Source organism: Ochotona princeps, chromosome 20, assembly GCF_030435755.1.
Source record: "Ochotona princeps isolate mOchPri1 chromosome 20, mOchPri1.hap1, whole genome shotgun sequence".
Classification (NCBI taxonomy): Eukaryota; Metazoa; Chordata; class Mammalia; order Lagomorpha; family Ochotonidae; genus Ochotona; species Ochotona princeps.
In genome coordinates, this window is record NC_080851.1 from 38,892,272 (window position 1) to 38,908,561 (window position 16,290).

At 40.9% G+C, this 16,290-nt stretch overlaps 1 long non-coding RNA gene across 1 annotated transcript; it reads right to left on the minus strand.

Annotated features, from left to right (window-relative positions):
• Positions 1–210: 210 nt before the first annotated feature.
• LOC131482811 (uncharacterized) lies at positions 211–3,111 on the minus strand. The gene is made up of 2 exons (XR_009247311.1): positions 3,047–3,111; positions 211–378 (listed from the first exon to the last, which is right to left on the minus strand). It is a non-coding gene; the product is annotated as an uncharacterized LOC131482811 (long non-coding RNA).
• Between the last annotated feature and the right edge of the window lie 13,179 nt (positions 3,112–16,290).

Here is a 16,290-nt window from a genome sequence, read left to right on the forward strand (position 1 = left end):
TGCTAATCCTTTTGTATGCACATGGAATCAGGATTTCCTCTTTTGTTAGTACCCTAGGTTAAGGATGTGTACAAAGATAAGGCCTCCATATTCATAATGTTAACAGTGCAGCATGAACTCAATGGCAGTAGCAAGGCCTCCTCCACAATGTAGTCCTTTGTCTGGGTCATGAGTTGAGTAAATAAAATGGAAAAAATAGAAGATGTCTGAAAAGAATGTTGGCTGCATTGTTGAGACATGTTCAAGAGAATAGTTGTTACAGCATCACCTGCAAAGTATGGCAGTTTTGACCTCATTGTTCCCTTCATCCAAAGCATCAATTAATTTTTCATAGAGGTTGGTTGGAAACGGGCTTCCAGGTATACTTTGAGGAAAATCCTTGCACAGATGGAAAAATACTATTTTTATATGGCTAACCTAATGTGAAAATCTAATTGAAACATTCTATTGTTTCACCATTTCTTCCCAGTAAACCAAACTGTGAGAACTTAGTTGCTACTGTCTTCTGATTCATAAATCAGAAGCAGAGACTTGGATTTTATCATATCAAGGGTACAGTCATGAAAATGGGATCTGGAGTGTACTGAGAAAACTCTTCCTATCACCTGGCACTTATTATTTTAGTAAACTTGTACAAACTGATATAATTCTTATTGTGCTTATTTTCTGGACAAGTAATAAGCACATATGTTTTCCCTATGTGCTTATGTGAAACATTGTTTCAGATTCTTGGAATTCAAGTCTTGGCTGCCAAGATTTGGAATCAAAGGAACTGCCTATTCACACTCATGTGTACACTCACATAACACATGAAAACCGAACAATCTTTTATGATTCAAGTTGTGCATGCCCCTTTTGACAATGCTTTCATAATATCCTTATGATTCTTGTCTTTATATTTAATTCTGTACTACTACTAAGCAGATGCTTCTTGCAAATTTTATAAAAATGATATATCTAGTTATTGGCTACTACAGATACAATACCCACAAAAATTAACACTAATTGAGATATATCACAATTTTTCTCACAATGCTTTGGTATATCCTGGCTGATAAGCTTTCTAGGTGGTGTTATGAAAAATTAGCCCATGTATATCATTGATGTACATTGATAAAACTAGGTATGACGGATGTACACTGTTAATACCAGGTATATCACTGACACACACTGACAATACCAGGCATGTGATTGATGTACATCGATAATACCAGGTATATGACTGATGCACACTGATAACACTGGCTATATAACTGACATATATTGATGATTCCAGGTATGATTGATACGTTAATAATAACATAAAATTCAACTTACATTTGACAAGGAAGAAAAGAGTGTTTCCTTTTCTTTGTATGAGCACAAAGAGAAGTTGTTACATATCATTGCTAATGTTCTTTGTAATTGTGTCACCATAGAATTCTTTAATATTTATAACAGTAACTGCACCCAGGGAGTTCTAATGATAATAATCCTGTGACAGTTCACTCTAATATTTATTGAACTAGTCTTTATAAGATACATTTAGGATTAATGAAAATAGAGCAGTGAAACAAAGAGACACAATTCCAGTCTTCCGGTGTATTTACATGTCTTTAGTGTACAATGGCCCATCTCAGATATGTGAATCTGAGATCCCTGGGAGGGGGCTGAAGTGAATTCTTGGCCTCTGACTGCCTTTAATGGCTTGGCACTCAGGGGTACCTTTACCTAATGTGTACCACACGCATGACCCGCAACCAGTGTTTTCTTTCTTGTTCCCAAGATCCTAGAATCCAGATTCCATTAGCAAAGTTAATAAGTGAAACAAAAATAAAACCCAAGAGAATGTACCAAGAGTTTTGGATCTCAGCATCTAGACACCTAAATAGCAAAATCAATGAATATAGTTCTGATCATGTAACTATTTGAAGTCCATAGTCATTCACTAGTCATGTAACATGGTGCTACCCAGAGCCAGATGCAAATTACTCACAGATATTTTGCCTGACTGGGAAGTAAATCCATTTTTTTCTGTATGTACAGCACAAAGGGGTAGCACTCACTTGTTCGTATTGTTGTTGGAACACAACAGTATTCAATTAAAGTCATTATCAATCTGTTGCCAATTATCCTGTGGCTAAATAGAATGGGGACAAGAAAATTCAAAGTTTCTCATCCTAATGCCGTCTTCAAATCTTGTTTTGGTTGTGATGGCGGCACCCTCTATTTGTACACTACTGTCAAGTACCAAGATGGATTGATTCAATTCTTTCTCATTTCTACCATTTCCTCTCACAGAAATACATCTGCATATTTGTGACTTAACTTGATAATTTCCAAGTAAGCTTACTTTTCATAGACATCAATTGAATGTTCAGAAGCTCTAGCAAATTGAGTTCACCACACGTATGTTTGTAGTTTGATTTAATGTCCCAGGCTCCTGGTGAGAACAAATTCCTCTACACTCTGTCATGTAGTGTGGTAAGCATGGTACCTATTGACCAACATACCAGAGGAGATAAAATAAGGAAAGACAACAATGGTGGCATGCTTCCTAAATCACCTTGAACGTGAAAACAAAGGAGATAGGCACATGAGGCATTTAATGGACGTTTTAATGACCCATTTGCACATTGGTTGATTCACTGAAAGATAAATGTGGGTCTGCTCTATCGAACTTTTCTGACATGTTGATGAATGCTTTCTTTCAAAATATTTGTTGAAAAGTGTGAAAGTCATCAAATGCATAATTGTGTTTTGGGTCACCATTGTGTTTATAGAGGGGATCTGTCTTGACATTCTTCCATTAATATTATCAATTGTTCAATTTTCATCTAGGACACTGAAGTTAAAGAATAACCATGTGTGTTAATCTGTGTGATAGTCTCAAAGAACATATGCATTCCCTGGGCTTTTGAACAAAGGAGTGGCTATCTGTGTAGTTTATAACATGTCTTACAGAATCAATATTTTGCTCTACTGTGGTTCTTCAGCAATCACAATGAAGAAGACATAGCATACGGACTTCAAAACTGTACCCAGATGACATTAGGCTACTTCTTACCTTTAAAACAGTTGCCAACACATAGGGAGACTTACTTGTCCAGTCTACATGATTTCTAGAATTCACACATGTTGTGAATATGCCCTCTGTAAATTGGCCCTTTGAATCAATATAGGAAATCATATTCTGTACATAAAATAAATGAAATAAATTTGTAGCATCATATGTTATCAGGAGCACAGGACAAGCACATCCCTATTGCAACATGAGAGCCAGACTATGCAAGGACACAGATCTATAAGGAATAAAATGACACCAAGCTTGAAATTTTCATTTTGGCATCTCTGCATCTGTTAATCATACATATTCACATTCCTTTCTACATAATAAATATCTTTGATGCTCAATTTTATACCATGTTTCTTTACAGGGAATTTATACATTTAAATCCAACTCCTAAGTCTGCCATGGAGTCACCTCTCATCAGTTGCCACTTTTCTCATTCATATCCCTTATGATCTCCAAGTGTAGACATGTTTTGCTAAAACAATTTCTTCCTTGTACTCCACAAAAAGACTATATACCCTATTCCTACACCTGTATAGCTCCAATTCTTTCATAACAAATCTGGAGCTTGACCATTCTCCAAAGCAGTTTTTTATTATATTCTCACTGTGATAGGGGCAAAGACTACGATAATATTTACAAAGTACCTAACATGATGATTTTTATACATGGAGACTAAAATTCTGCATATCAAGTGATGAAAATGGAGAAACCATGGGAACTCCATAGATGCTACAACTGAATTCTAGTATTCTACTTTTCAGTATTAAATGCCCAAATATATACTCTCCCTTGACAGGTTCTGTTAGAATGGAAGGACAGATATTCCATCAGATAAATTTTTATGTTGAAATACATGAGAGAAAAGTGAGATCAAACTGAGGGGTGTTGACTTGTGAGACAAAGTAGTCCAGTAGAGAAAATGAAAGAAAACATGAGATTAGCAGAGAGCTCTGCAAAAGCCAAGAGGGGAATGTGAGATGAGGCAGACTCACTGATATTCAGACATTCAGATCCAGTTAATGTGTGAGGATGTATGGGAGTTTGTACTGAAATCAGTGACACAGTTTTCATGTGTTTTGTATTTCTATGCATTTTCAAAGCCTTACCACAGGGCAATAGATAAATCAGATTATTTTGCACTGAAAAGAGTGAAGCAAGTTTTTAAGCCACAGAAGGAGGCCATCCAGTGACTTTTCCATTTTTGAGACAAACATGGATAAAACTGTGGCTCAGAAATATCAGGGTATAGAAACGTACACTGAAACTTACTGAAATTGACTTTGGCATCTGGCCATTGTGACACACATCTTTCAGGGCTGAGCCAAACAGTGGTGCTTGTTTAGATGTGGGCAAAGTAGGTGCTGGTGCCACCGTATTGTGCTTGTTACCAAAGACACACTGAGATAACCACTTTTTAATGGAATGTTTCTTTCAAGTAGGCTTCAGGTAAGAATGTGAGGAATAAGTGAGATGGTTAGATGTAGTGTTCAATTCATGGAATCCCATTTCCACATTTTCCAGATGACTGCATGCTGGAAATGGATAGGAAAAAACAGCAATGAATCAGTGAATGTGAAGAAAGCTCTACAGACTAAAATCAGTTCGAAGCCCTGGGAGGAGTGAATGTGCTTTCTTCCCTGCCTTTCAGGAATTGGTATTGAAACCCGGGGTCGAACAGCCATGGTTTGTTGCACTGCATTAACAGGTGCTTAGCATGCCAAGGTGCAGCCACCCTTATTATAACTCCAATCAGTAGGCTCATGGGTAAGATAATTTCTCAAAGATTAAACAGCATTATGTGTTCAGATGACTTTGAATTTCATAATCACATGCATTCATACTCAGTCTCTTTCAAATCTTCCATCAAAATGAATTAAAAGAACAGTGATGACTCAAGGACCTGGAGAGCTGCTGCCACATTGGCAGAAGGCCTGGATTAAGCCACTTCCCCAATTTTGTCTAGCCCAGCATCATAACCTGCAGCCATTTTAAATGTGATCCAGCAACCTGGATCTCCATCCTAGTGCCTGTCTACTATTGTATTTTTTTTCATGCTTACTTATGTTTTGGAAGTACAAAATGAGACAGAGGAAACAGAGAGCGGCAGAACATAGGACTATAGGACTTTCAATCTATTGAATCAATTTACCAATGGCTACTACAATAAGATTTAGCTAAAAAAAGCAAGGCACAGGGAAATCCACATTGATCTCCAACATGTCTGGAAAATGCTGAAACACCTGCCTCACCTTCTGCTGGTGTATTATCCGTATTATGTCCCAGATGCTCTACTTCGGATCCAGCACCATGTTTATGTCTTGTGATATCCGGGAGGGGTAGCTCAAGTCCTTGGGCCCTTGCACCCATCTAGGAGACAACAGAAAGTTCAGGGAAGTCTTTGTGAAAGTGGAACCAAAAATGGTTAGCCCAGATTGTCACAGACTTTACATAAGGATGGAAATAATCAAGATATACTGAATCTCAATCTATGCAATTAGCTCAGAGACATGTATTTTCAACAAATTGCCTGGAGACATTGTTTCAAACAAGTTGAAACCCACTATGTATCTCAAACACTTGCAATGCTTAAGGTTAGTCCAGGACAAAGTTGTAAACCAGAACTACAGCTCAGGTGTTCTGTGTGCATGGCAGGAAGCATTAAATTTAACATGCTGCTTTCCCGTGTATGTAGCAGGAGTAGGAAGCTGGAATTAAAAGCAGAGCAGAACTAGAATCCAAGCTCTCTGTGAGATGAGGTATGAAAACAGGTAACTTAAATGCTAGACCAAATGCTTATCACAAGACAATACTTTTGTCAGTGATTTTGAGGTCACTGACAATTTCATCTGGAGTTCTTCCAATATGATTTTTAATATCACCTCAATCACTAAAATTTGACATATTTAGATGAATTCAGTAAAATTCAGGTTAAGGAATTAAATGACCAGTACATCTTGATTTTTAAACATGGAAAGTCCATAAGAGAACTCTGAGGGTTTAAACATTTGATACAAAAAAATCTGATGTTCATAATAAGGATAAGGGACATATTATTTTTATGAAACTCATAGGTGAGTGAGATTTGAAGTTCAATTTTTGATTTGCTTTTCAGCTGAAATTATCTTCATAATTTAAAAATGCTAGAAGAGAAAGTCTTGACACATCTTCCCATTACTGATTATGTACCCCTAGCGCAGTTTTTATTAATAATTTTACAACAACCATAGTTAAGAATTTCTACACATCCCTGTCATGCAGGTAAGGGACATGGTAATTGGGGAATGTAGAGGACTGGCCCCAGGGCACCTAGCTTGCAAATAAAATATCTGAATCAGAAATTGAGGCGATTCGATTTTGAGAGAAATCTATTAATATATTCTCCCATGCTTTGTTGCCACTTCCTATGCATTATCCCTTTCTTTTTGTTCATTTTATTTTGTATGTGTCATAAAATTGTTCTGTGCAAAAATTTGAAATCCTACAAGCATTTTATCATTGAAAAATACATTTGTTTCAAAAAAAAAAATAGCTTAGGAAAGCACATCTGCCACCATTCAAAAGACAAACAATACATAGACATTGAAAATTCTTAATTTGAATGTGACCTCTATTATCTGTAGAATGTTTTCATGCTTGTATATTGGCATTCATTGCCCTCCAATAAATGAGCAGTCTTCAACAAGCTCATGGAGAGATGCATATTATGAAAAGTTGTGCACGATTTTCAAATTTGGCAAGCAAATAAGCATTTTTTATTATGCTTTCCGTTTTTAGTTTGAAGTAAGTTTTGTATGTATATGTTTAAAAATCAATTTTTTACATCTTGTGTAGAACAAAATTGTAAAGAAAATATGTTGTCTTACGCCTTTTGTTTACATTTGATGGCAAACTTTCTGATTTTTTTTCAGACTAGTATGTATAATATATTTAGTTGTCTTAATTGTGAGTAGAATTATTTTGAAAATATTTAGTTATTTGAAAGAGAGAGATTGCTGCCCTCTGCTGGTTCACTCCTCAAATGCCTGCTGCAGTCAGAGCTGCCCTGATCTGGGAACAGGGATAGTAGGGAACCATGGATTGGAGCATGACCGGCTGCCTCCCAGAGGGCACAGGAAGCTGGAATTAGGCCTGCGGCAGGAGCACAGCCCAGTTCCTCTGCTTTGGGTGCACATATCAAATGGCGCTTTAACTGCTTTGTCAAATGCCTACCATTGTTCCTATCCCCACATTAGCCAAATACATACATATTTGTCATGCTATTGGTAGTGTCTTTTCCATGCATGTACCATGTCCCTCATACACACAATCACTGTGTCAATCAAATTGAATTCAGCAAAATGAAGAGAAAGCCTGCACCTGGAGGCAGCAGTGAAAGATCCAGAACCCGGGCCCCTACCACTGCATGCAAAACCTGAACTGAGGCCTCACTGCTGTGGTCATCTGGGGAGTGAGCCAGCAGACTGAGTTCCTTGTAGATATGCCAGTTTCTCTTTTTTAAAAAATCAAAACACATTTTTTTTTTTTTTTTTAAAGATTTTATTATTATTGGAAAGCCGGATATACAGAGAGGAGGAGAGACAGAGAGGAAGATCTTCCATCCGATGTTTCACTCCCCAGGTGAGCCGCAACGGGCTGGTGCGCGCCAATCCGATGCCGGGAACCAGGAACCTCTTCCGGGTCTCCCACGCGGGTGCAGTGTCCCAGTGCATTGGGCCGTCCTCGACTGCTTTCCCAGGCCACAAGCAGGGAGCTGGATGGGAAGTGGAGCTGCCGGGATTAGAACCGGCGCCCATATGGGATCCCGGGGCTTTCAAGGCGAGGACTTTAGCCGCTAGGCCATGCCGCCGGGCCCCAAAACACATTTTTATGAAAAATAAAAACTGATGCCCATCACAAAGTCCCAGACACACAGGTCTCCTGGGAGCCACACCTGGGCCTTCCAGAACTTTCCACCACAGGTACACAGGTTTCCCAGGAGCTACATCTGAGCCTTCCAGAACTTTCCACCAGACACACAGGTCTCCCAGGAGCCACATCTGAGCCTTCCAGAACTTTCCACCAGACACACAGGTCTCCCAGGAGCCACATCTGAGCCTTCCAGAACTTTCCACCAGACACACAAGTCTCCCAGGAACCACACCTGGACCTTCCAGAACTTTCCACAACAGACACACAAGTCTCCCAGGAGCCACATCTGAGCCTTCCAGAACTTTCCACAAGACACACAGGTTCCCTGGGGGCCACACCTGGGGCTTTCTCTCCCAGGGGCCACACCTGGGACCCTCAGAACTTTCCATCAAAGACACACAGGTCACCTGGGAGCTGCAGTTGTCTGATGCTGTGTCCTCTGCACACGCACACACACACACACACACACACACACTGACGCACATAGAAACTCTAGCAGATGGCTGCCATGCCTTGGTGAAAGTTTGTGGGCTCAGGCTATTCCATAGGGATTTGGGAATATTTAGCTTACAACAGCCATTAGAAGCCAAGTTTCTACATGATTCCTAAGCTCCATTTAGACAGTATTAATATAGAGAACAGCAACAGGATTTTGTTGTATATTTTAATGCGCATTTATGGTCAAAAAATCAAACTATTGGCAGGTGGTATTGTAATGTGCTTTATGGATTAAGTTATCCCTCTCCCTCAGATTTATCCTTTAAATTCAGGTGGACACATGACATGTCTCTCTCTCCCTCCCCTTTCCTACATCTCTTCCTTCATCCCTTTCTCACAACCTGCCATGCCTATGGAGAAAATAGAATTGAGCTGCAGATAACCATCCTCCAGTTGTGAGTGATTATAAGGTTCCAATGGCTGCTGGATGAGGACTCCCCTTCACCAAGACCAGCCTGGCGGGGACTTCTTGTTCTATTCTTAGGAATGCTCTTCAGTCAGAGGGAGCCCTTGTAAATGAGGGTAAGGGCTGACAAGCACAGCTATTCTGCTTCAGTGCCGACTGTAGACTTCACCTGTGGCAGGGGCCATGAATTTAACTAGTAGTAAAACTATGAGATGACCAAAAGAATGGAATTTGGATTCAGCTTGGGTCATGATTTGTGAATTTCTTTTGGGTGTCAGACCCCTGGGAGATTCCGATGAAAGGTTTGGAATCTCTTTCCACAAACTGCTTATATTCATAGGAATTTTCATTTAATTTCAGCAGTTCATAGACTTCTGAATTTCAGAGATAGTTTATTCACATGTTCAGACTTGACTTACCCTAGAGTGTTTATTTTGTAATATCTTAATGCTCTCATCATATTTCTCACCATGTTAGAAGCGTGTATTGTTCTGATCACAACACTTATGCACAATAAAAAATGAAACATCAGAATGTATCCTACAGAAAATGAAAGTTCTTTTCTTTCTCTGGTTACGCTTTATTTGCAGATGAGCACAATTCATCCTTTACTTATAAGCTCTTGCAGCTTTCCACCTCATACATACCAGGGTACTTCAAAATGTTTGTAGAAAATGAAATTAAAAGATGTATTTATTTTGGTGCAAAAACAGGGGGGAATCCAAGATGTTCATGCAAATATGTATACTAGGAAGAAGCTATACATGGACTTCAACAAGATTTTGCAAAGAAATCAACTTGTTTTTCAGTTCAGTTTCTCCACATTTTGAAATAATTAGCACATTCATGCTTATTGAGTTATAATGCTTTAGAGTAACTTTCTAATTTACTTCAGACATCTTCCTCTTGCCACTGCTTATAAATCTAACCTATTCTTTTTTAAAGATAGCAGATCTCCCATTGTTTGGATAGAACATGTTTTTTAATTGAGCCCATCCCCTATGGATCACATTTGAGCAGGACAGAAAAGCTCCCCAAAGCAGGACTCTAAGGGAAAATGAAATTGAAGTCCACAATTAAAGGAAGCTCTCAGTTCAGGGCGAAGTGTGCTGGCCCCTGATCTGTGGGGCAGCAGGGCTCTTGGGAAGTCCCAGAGGGGTGCCTCGGCCTGTCAGAATAGATCAGATTTCCAGGCATCTCTCCAGCTGGAGGGGCCGAGATTCAAGCCCAGAGCGAAGGTCTATCTGTGTAAGAGCCACTGAGATCCGTGCTAGTTCAAGCTTCTTGGGCTGTTCTGAACCTGAAAATGGCCCTGTTGTCATTTTCCTCTGATACTTCAAACAGGCTGTAGCTAAAATCAATCCTGATAGCCCCAATTGGAGAAAAACAAGTAAGCTGTAAACATTTCAGGTCTCAAGTTTCTTTCTTCCTCCTTCTCCTTTTTCTCCTTCTTCTTTTCTTTTAAGGAGAGTTCCTTGCTTGTGCGGTGTATTACTATCATCCTCTCCATAATGTATACATACCCTAAGCCAAATGATTCAACTAAATGAATGTAGAAGTTCATCTGAAGTGAGTCAGTATGTTTTTGATGTTCTTAAAAAAACCTCACATAATTTCTAATGCAGGAATTGGAAAGACAATTTTCAAAGGAAAATGTTTTTCATTGGGTAACCAGACTATGGGAAATTTTTTATAATGGAAACCATCTCTTACTTTTAACTATAGCATAAAAATTTGATAGTATAAAATTACATAGTAAAACCCATCAGATGCAAAATTCCAGTTTTTGATTATAAGTTATAACTCAGGATAGACAGATTTCTGAAAAATGGTTTGATTTGGCAATGATGTTGTTTATTAAATATAAAAATTTCAGAAAAAACTAGTTCAGTCCATTCCTTTACATGGAAGATTACAAAAATGAGGTAGCTGGATTTTGGTTCTACTGGGAACTACTTTGCTTATTATAGCTCATTGGATTATATTAGACTAGAAACATACTGAACATCTTAGACTGTATTTCAAAAGGTAATATTCAAGGAATAAAAATTTAATCATATAAATATTTTAGAAATTAATTTACCTAATTTACCTTGTAATCTTGATTCTTTACAGTACATTTGTCCTAAGCTCAGATTTTTTTCCTGTGCATGCATAAACGTTGTTCTGTTGGGCCATTACTTTATTCAATGTTATTCAAAGTACACTTCAAGTTAAATCAAACTGAGTCAGCAAACAACTATTGAATGCTAAATAATATATAAGGCAAGACAAACCAAATCGTACAAATAGCCAGTGTCCTGAATATAGTGGACATCATCATTTGATAGACATTCATAATACTTTACTAATGGAAACAAAGATCATCATGTACCTGTGGCTGGCTGTCAATGACTGTAAAGTTGTTCTTGGAGTTTGAAATGCTGGATCCTAAGCCCAGTTCCTCAAATATTTGTTCTCCAGCTTTTTTGTTAATCTTATGAAGTCACACACCTGACATGTGTCAATGCTATTCTATGCATTTAGGATCTTCCACCTGCAAATAATACCACCCTTAATTTCTTTTAATACCTGTCAGATGTGGAGGTCATTGCTGCCGCACTAAATTATCTGTATGTTATTGTTGTTATGGTTCGCAATCAAGATACTTGAAAACAGGAGAGTGGCCGTTTATCCTGGTGTGTAAAACACCCTCGTCCCACACTGGTGCACCTAGGGTTGATTCCTGGGCCTACTCCTCATTGCAGCTTCCTTCTAATGCACACTCTGGAGGCGGCATTGATGGCAGCCTGGATCAAGAGCCTAGCTTCTGGCTTAGGTGTGGTACAGCCCTGGCCATTACAGGCATTCCCCAGCGGAGTGAACCAGCAGACAGGGGCTATCTGTCTCTATCTCCCTCAAAAGAAATACTTGAAAACAAAGGCAAGGGGTCAGTGTTGTGTTGCAGCAGGCTAAGGTTCTACCTTTGATGCCAGCATCCCATGCAGATACTGGTTTGAATCCCAGTTGTTCTACTTCCAGTCCAGCTTTCAGCTAATGGACCTGGGAAAGCAGAGGATAGCCTAAGTACCTCAGCCCCTGAACCCATGTGAAAGACCGGAATGAAGCTCCTGGCTTCAGCCTGGCCTACCCTGACCATTGTTGCCATTTGAGGATGGAAAATTCTCTCTCTCTCTCTCTCTCTCTCTCTCCCACTCCTCTCTATTTCTCCTTCTGTAACTTTCCTTTTCAACTAACAAATAAATCTTTTTTTAAAGGCCCTTTGTATCACCTATCCATTCACTCAATAGGTGTTTATTTCATGTTTATAACTGTAGATCAAGAGAAAGCAACAGTAAGCAGCACAGACAAGGTTGTTGCCCATATGGAGTTCATGTTCTGGAGGAGGCCAGGGTATAGGATTTTTTTGTGGTATGTATGAAGGGAAAAAAGCAGAATCACTTCCTAGAGAGCCCCGAATGACCATATTGTGGAAGAGCATTTGAAGATTGAAGATACTTTGGGAAGATAACATGTGAGCAGAGAGTTAAGTGAAGAGAATGTTTATTAAATGTTTGGAGTGATGTTGACAAAGGCCTTGTTAGATTTATAAGCCAGTTTAGACTATCCTAAAATCTACCAAGTATAGCAAAATTATGTGTCAACACAATAAACTGCTAAATACTAAAATGAAAACAGACACGAGACAGCTGAATAGTACCCTATAGCCACTTTCAGGTGTATAGCAGCCAGTTCTGTGTACAAACAAAAATTGAAGGGTGAATGAAGTAGTCACAAGATGTGGTTAAGAACTTGCACTGTTATAATGTATTGATTACTCAATACCATGCCAATTAATTCCATAATGTTGTAAATTGATGTTGATGTGTTGGGGCTTCCAATTGAATGGGATGATATTCTGTTAGCTCTACCTTCAGAACAGAGAAGGTCTCCCCAAGAAACTGCTGAATTTATCTGGACAAAAAGATGCTGGACTCTATGCTTGGTATATGGTTGCAATGAAAGAATCTTGATTTAATTTGAACTGTAATACTGCAACAAGGTGGAGGAATCCACCACAGGGGGAGGGCACTGGGAGGGGTCGGGGGAATCCCAGAACCTATGAAACTATGTCACATAATGCAATGTAATTTTAAAAAAATGATTGGAGTGACACACATCCCCCAGAGCTCAGAGAATGGTGGATATAGCCACCTGTCTTATTTTTTATCTTTGGACAGAAGCAGATAATGCACAAAGGTTATGAACAACATTTATTTCAATTGTGTCAAGTTTTGGACTGACTCCAAAACTTAGGAACCAGGATAAAGATACTTGTGTCTTCCTTTATAGATAGATGCAGGAAGTGGGACTTCCGTGCTTGGTCTATAAACATTGGGTTCATGGCAGCAACAGAATAACACGCTAAATTTTCAGACCTGTAATTCAGTCCAGTTAAACAAATGCTTATTGAATATGCATCAAACAATCCAAGCCAAGTTCTATGTTAAGCACTGTGCACACAAAGAGAGATAAACTATGTTTCCTGCCCTGGAGGACCTTATAGTTTAGTGGGAAAGACAGACTTGTGACCAGATGCTGTTAGTCTAGTACGGTAAGAGCAAGCCTTCACTCACTGAACTGCAGTGATATGAGCAGTGGTCTGTAACAGGTGGCATACTCTCTTTTCACATCTGGACTTACAAAAATTATTTAAGTTATGCTCTCCCTAAACAGAAAATAGTATATGATTCAAATTTGAGGGTAAAAGTTTGCATGTGTTTAATAATGTGCTTTAAGACATGTTTCTAAATGGATCTTCTGAGATTTCCATTTTCTAATACAAAAGCAATTTGTACATTAAATGGATGAGTGTTTTCTGAGAAGTCTGTCCATGACATTAGTTTGTTGTTAGGGAAATGCTGGTTATAACAGCAGAGTAAGATAACAGGTGTATTCCCCACAACCTTGAGTCCTCAGATAGGCAAACTATTACTCCATCCTTACCAGTTTAGTCTACTGTATTCTCTGTGTAGTTAGAATAAGCTTTCCCATCACAGTTCAAGAAGTTCTATTTGGAGGGTCAGCAAGAATTTTCCCTATTTTCTTGCCACTTGGTGCACTACTGGAGAGTAAACATCTGATCAAAATGATCAAAGTGAAGTTTCCATGGCTCAACAAGACTCATCACATTTTAGGTTTCATTTTTATCCAGTAGAACCAGTAGAAGACTCCTAAACACACATGAACTTGAGTGGCTTGTCCCTCAGGCTGACACGTGATTTTCTTGATTGCAAAACAGAGCAAGCAAAAAAAGAAAAAAAAAAAAAAAGGCACTGCCTGCCTTCTCTCCCTGCCTTCTCTCCCTGTTCTATGCCAGCCTTCCTGCTAAGCTATGTGTATGCATCCAAGCCAACATTCCAGCTGAGCCCGAACCTGAAACAGGACCCTAAAACCGAACACTAATCTGAAACCGAACCCCGAACACCAAACCCCAAAACCAAGACCTAAAACTGAACACTAATCAAAACCCAAACCCAAACCCCTATCCTAAACACGAAACAGAACCTGGACCATAACCCTAAAACCGAACATTAATCTGAACGTGAAACCGAACCTGAACCTGAACCCCAAACCTCTATCTGGAACCCGAACCCTGAACCGGAACCCAGACCCTAAAACCGAACACTAATCCGAACCCAAACCCCAAGCCCGAACCTGGACCCAAACCAAACCCCTGTCTGGAACCTGAACCCTGAACTTAAACCTGGATCATAATACTGAACACTAATCTGAACCCGAACCCCAAACCCTATCCCGAACACGAACCCAAACTTGGACCTGAACCCTAAAACTGAACACTAATAAGAACCCGAACCCCGAACCCGAACTCTAATATGAACCAAAACCCCTATCCCAAACACTAACCCCAAACCTGGACCTCGAACCCGAATCAAAACCACTACCCCACACCCGAACCCTGAACCTGAATCCGGACCCTAAAACCAAACACTAATCAGAACTTGAACCCAATGCCCAAACCCCTATCCCAAACCCGAACCTCAAACCTGAACTCTAACCCTAAATCCGAACACTACCCTGACCCCAATCTGGAAACCCTGGCTTTCCTTCCCTGTCTTGATCAATGTCACCAGGAGGGGCAGAATTGCTTTGCGGACACTCATCCCGCAGACGCAGAGCGCAGAGCGGCTGCTCAGGGGAGCTTAGTTCCCAACTGTGCATAATGGGTAGCATGGCAAACGTTCTCTAAGAGAAGGCCGCGGACCTTGGGTGAATCCTGGACAGCATGGGGCATCCGAAAGCCCAGAGGCAGCATTCTGAGGGGCCTGTGCAGGCTCAGACCAATAGTCCTCTGCTCCAGCGTCCCTCCCGACAGACGGCAGGGTCGCAGGTCAGCTGGCACTCCCGGGTAGAGGAATGTCCCACGTATGGCTTTCCCTCAGCTCACCCCTCAGAAGGGCCCAAGAATGCTGCCAGAGGCCTGGGTGCAGCCCTGCAAGCTAGGGGTCCTGACTTCAGCTCACCACTGCCTCAGCAGAGCCACAGGTGGCCAGCTGGGGTCCTCCTCACACCACAGTCTCCCCAAGGAGTTTTCTGAAGAAGAGAACTTGACAGGCCTGACACCCACGCAGAGTCCACCCCTGCATCCCAGTGGTGCAGAGACGTGTGACACTCAGCTCCCACAGCAGAGCAGCAGGTATGGGACTTTGAATGCTGTGGTAGAGCCGGTAAGCCTTCTTGTGATGCAGGTTGGGGTCCTCACTGCTCCCTTTCCATTCAGCTCCCTGTTAATGCACCTGCGAACACAGCGGAGGAGGGAAGAGGTGCTTACGCCCCTGCACCCAATTGGGAGACAGGGAAGAAGCTCCTGGCTCCCAGCTCTGGATGGGCTCAGCTGTGCACATAAGCCACGTGTGCCCCACCAGTTCCACAAACAGGCTGTCACCCTTCAGGACTTCAGCCCTGGCATTCCAATTTCCCCGCGCAGGCTCACTCCCTGCTCTCACCTGGGGCCCTGCCCTCCCATCTCTTGTCCTTCACTCAGCCACCTGTGGACCTTTGCCCTATCTAGCCATCTCACCTCCTCATCCCCCATACTCCTGCCTTGATCTGAGACCGGGGCCTCTTCCCAACCTGGGCTCACTCCTGCAAGTTTTAACTTTGTCCAAGTGTGAGGGATGCCACCCATGACTTTTTACAGGCAAGCCAGGTGGTCACAAGGAAGGGAAAGGACACGTACTGCAGGGACAGAACTAACCTGCCTGTGTCCCCCAGAGGGTGAGCCAACTCCACTAAGGAGGGCCGAGTCCTTCCCTGGGGTTCCAGAGGGAGAAGAGTATTGGGGGGGAGGGGTCAGGGTCTCAGACCCCTGGTCAGCCAAACCCCAGCAGAATGGATGGCCCTGACTGGTTGTTGGACCATC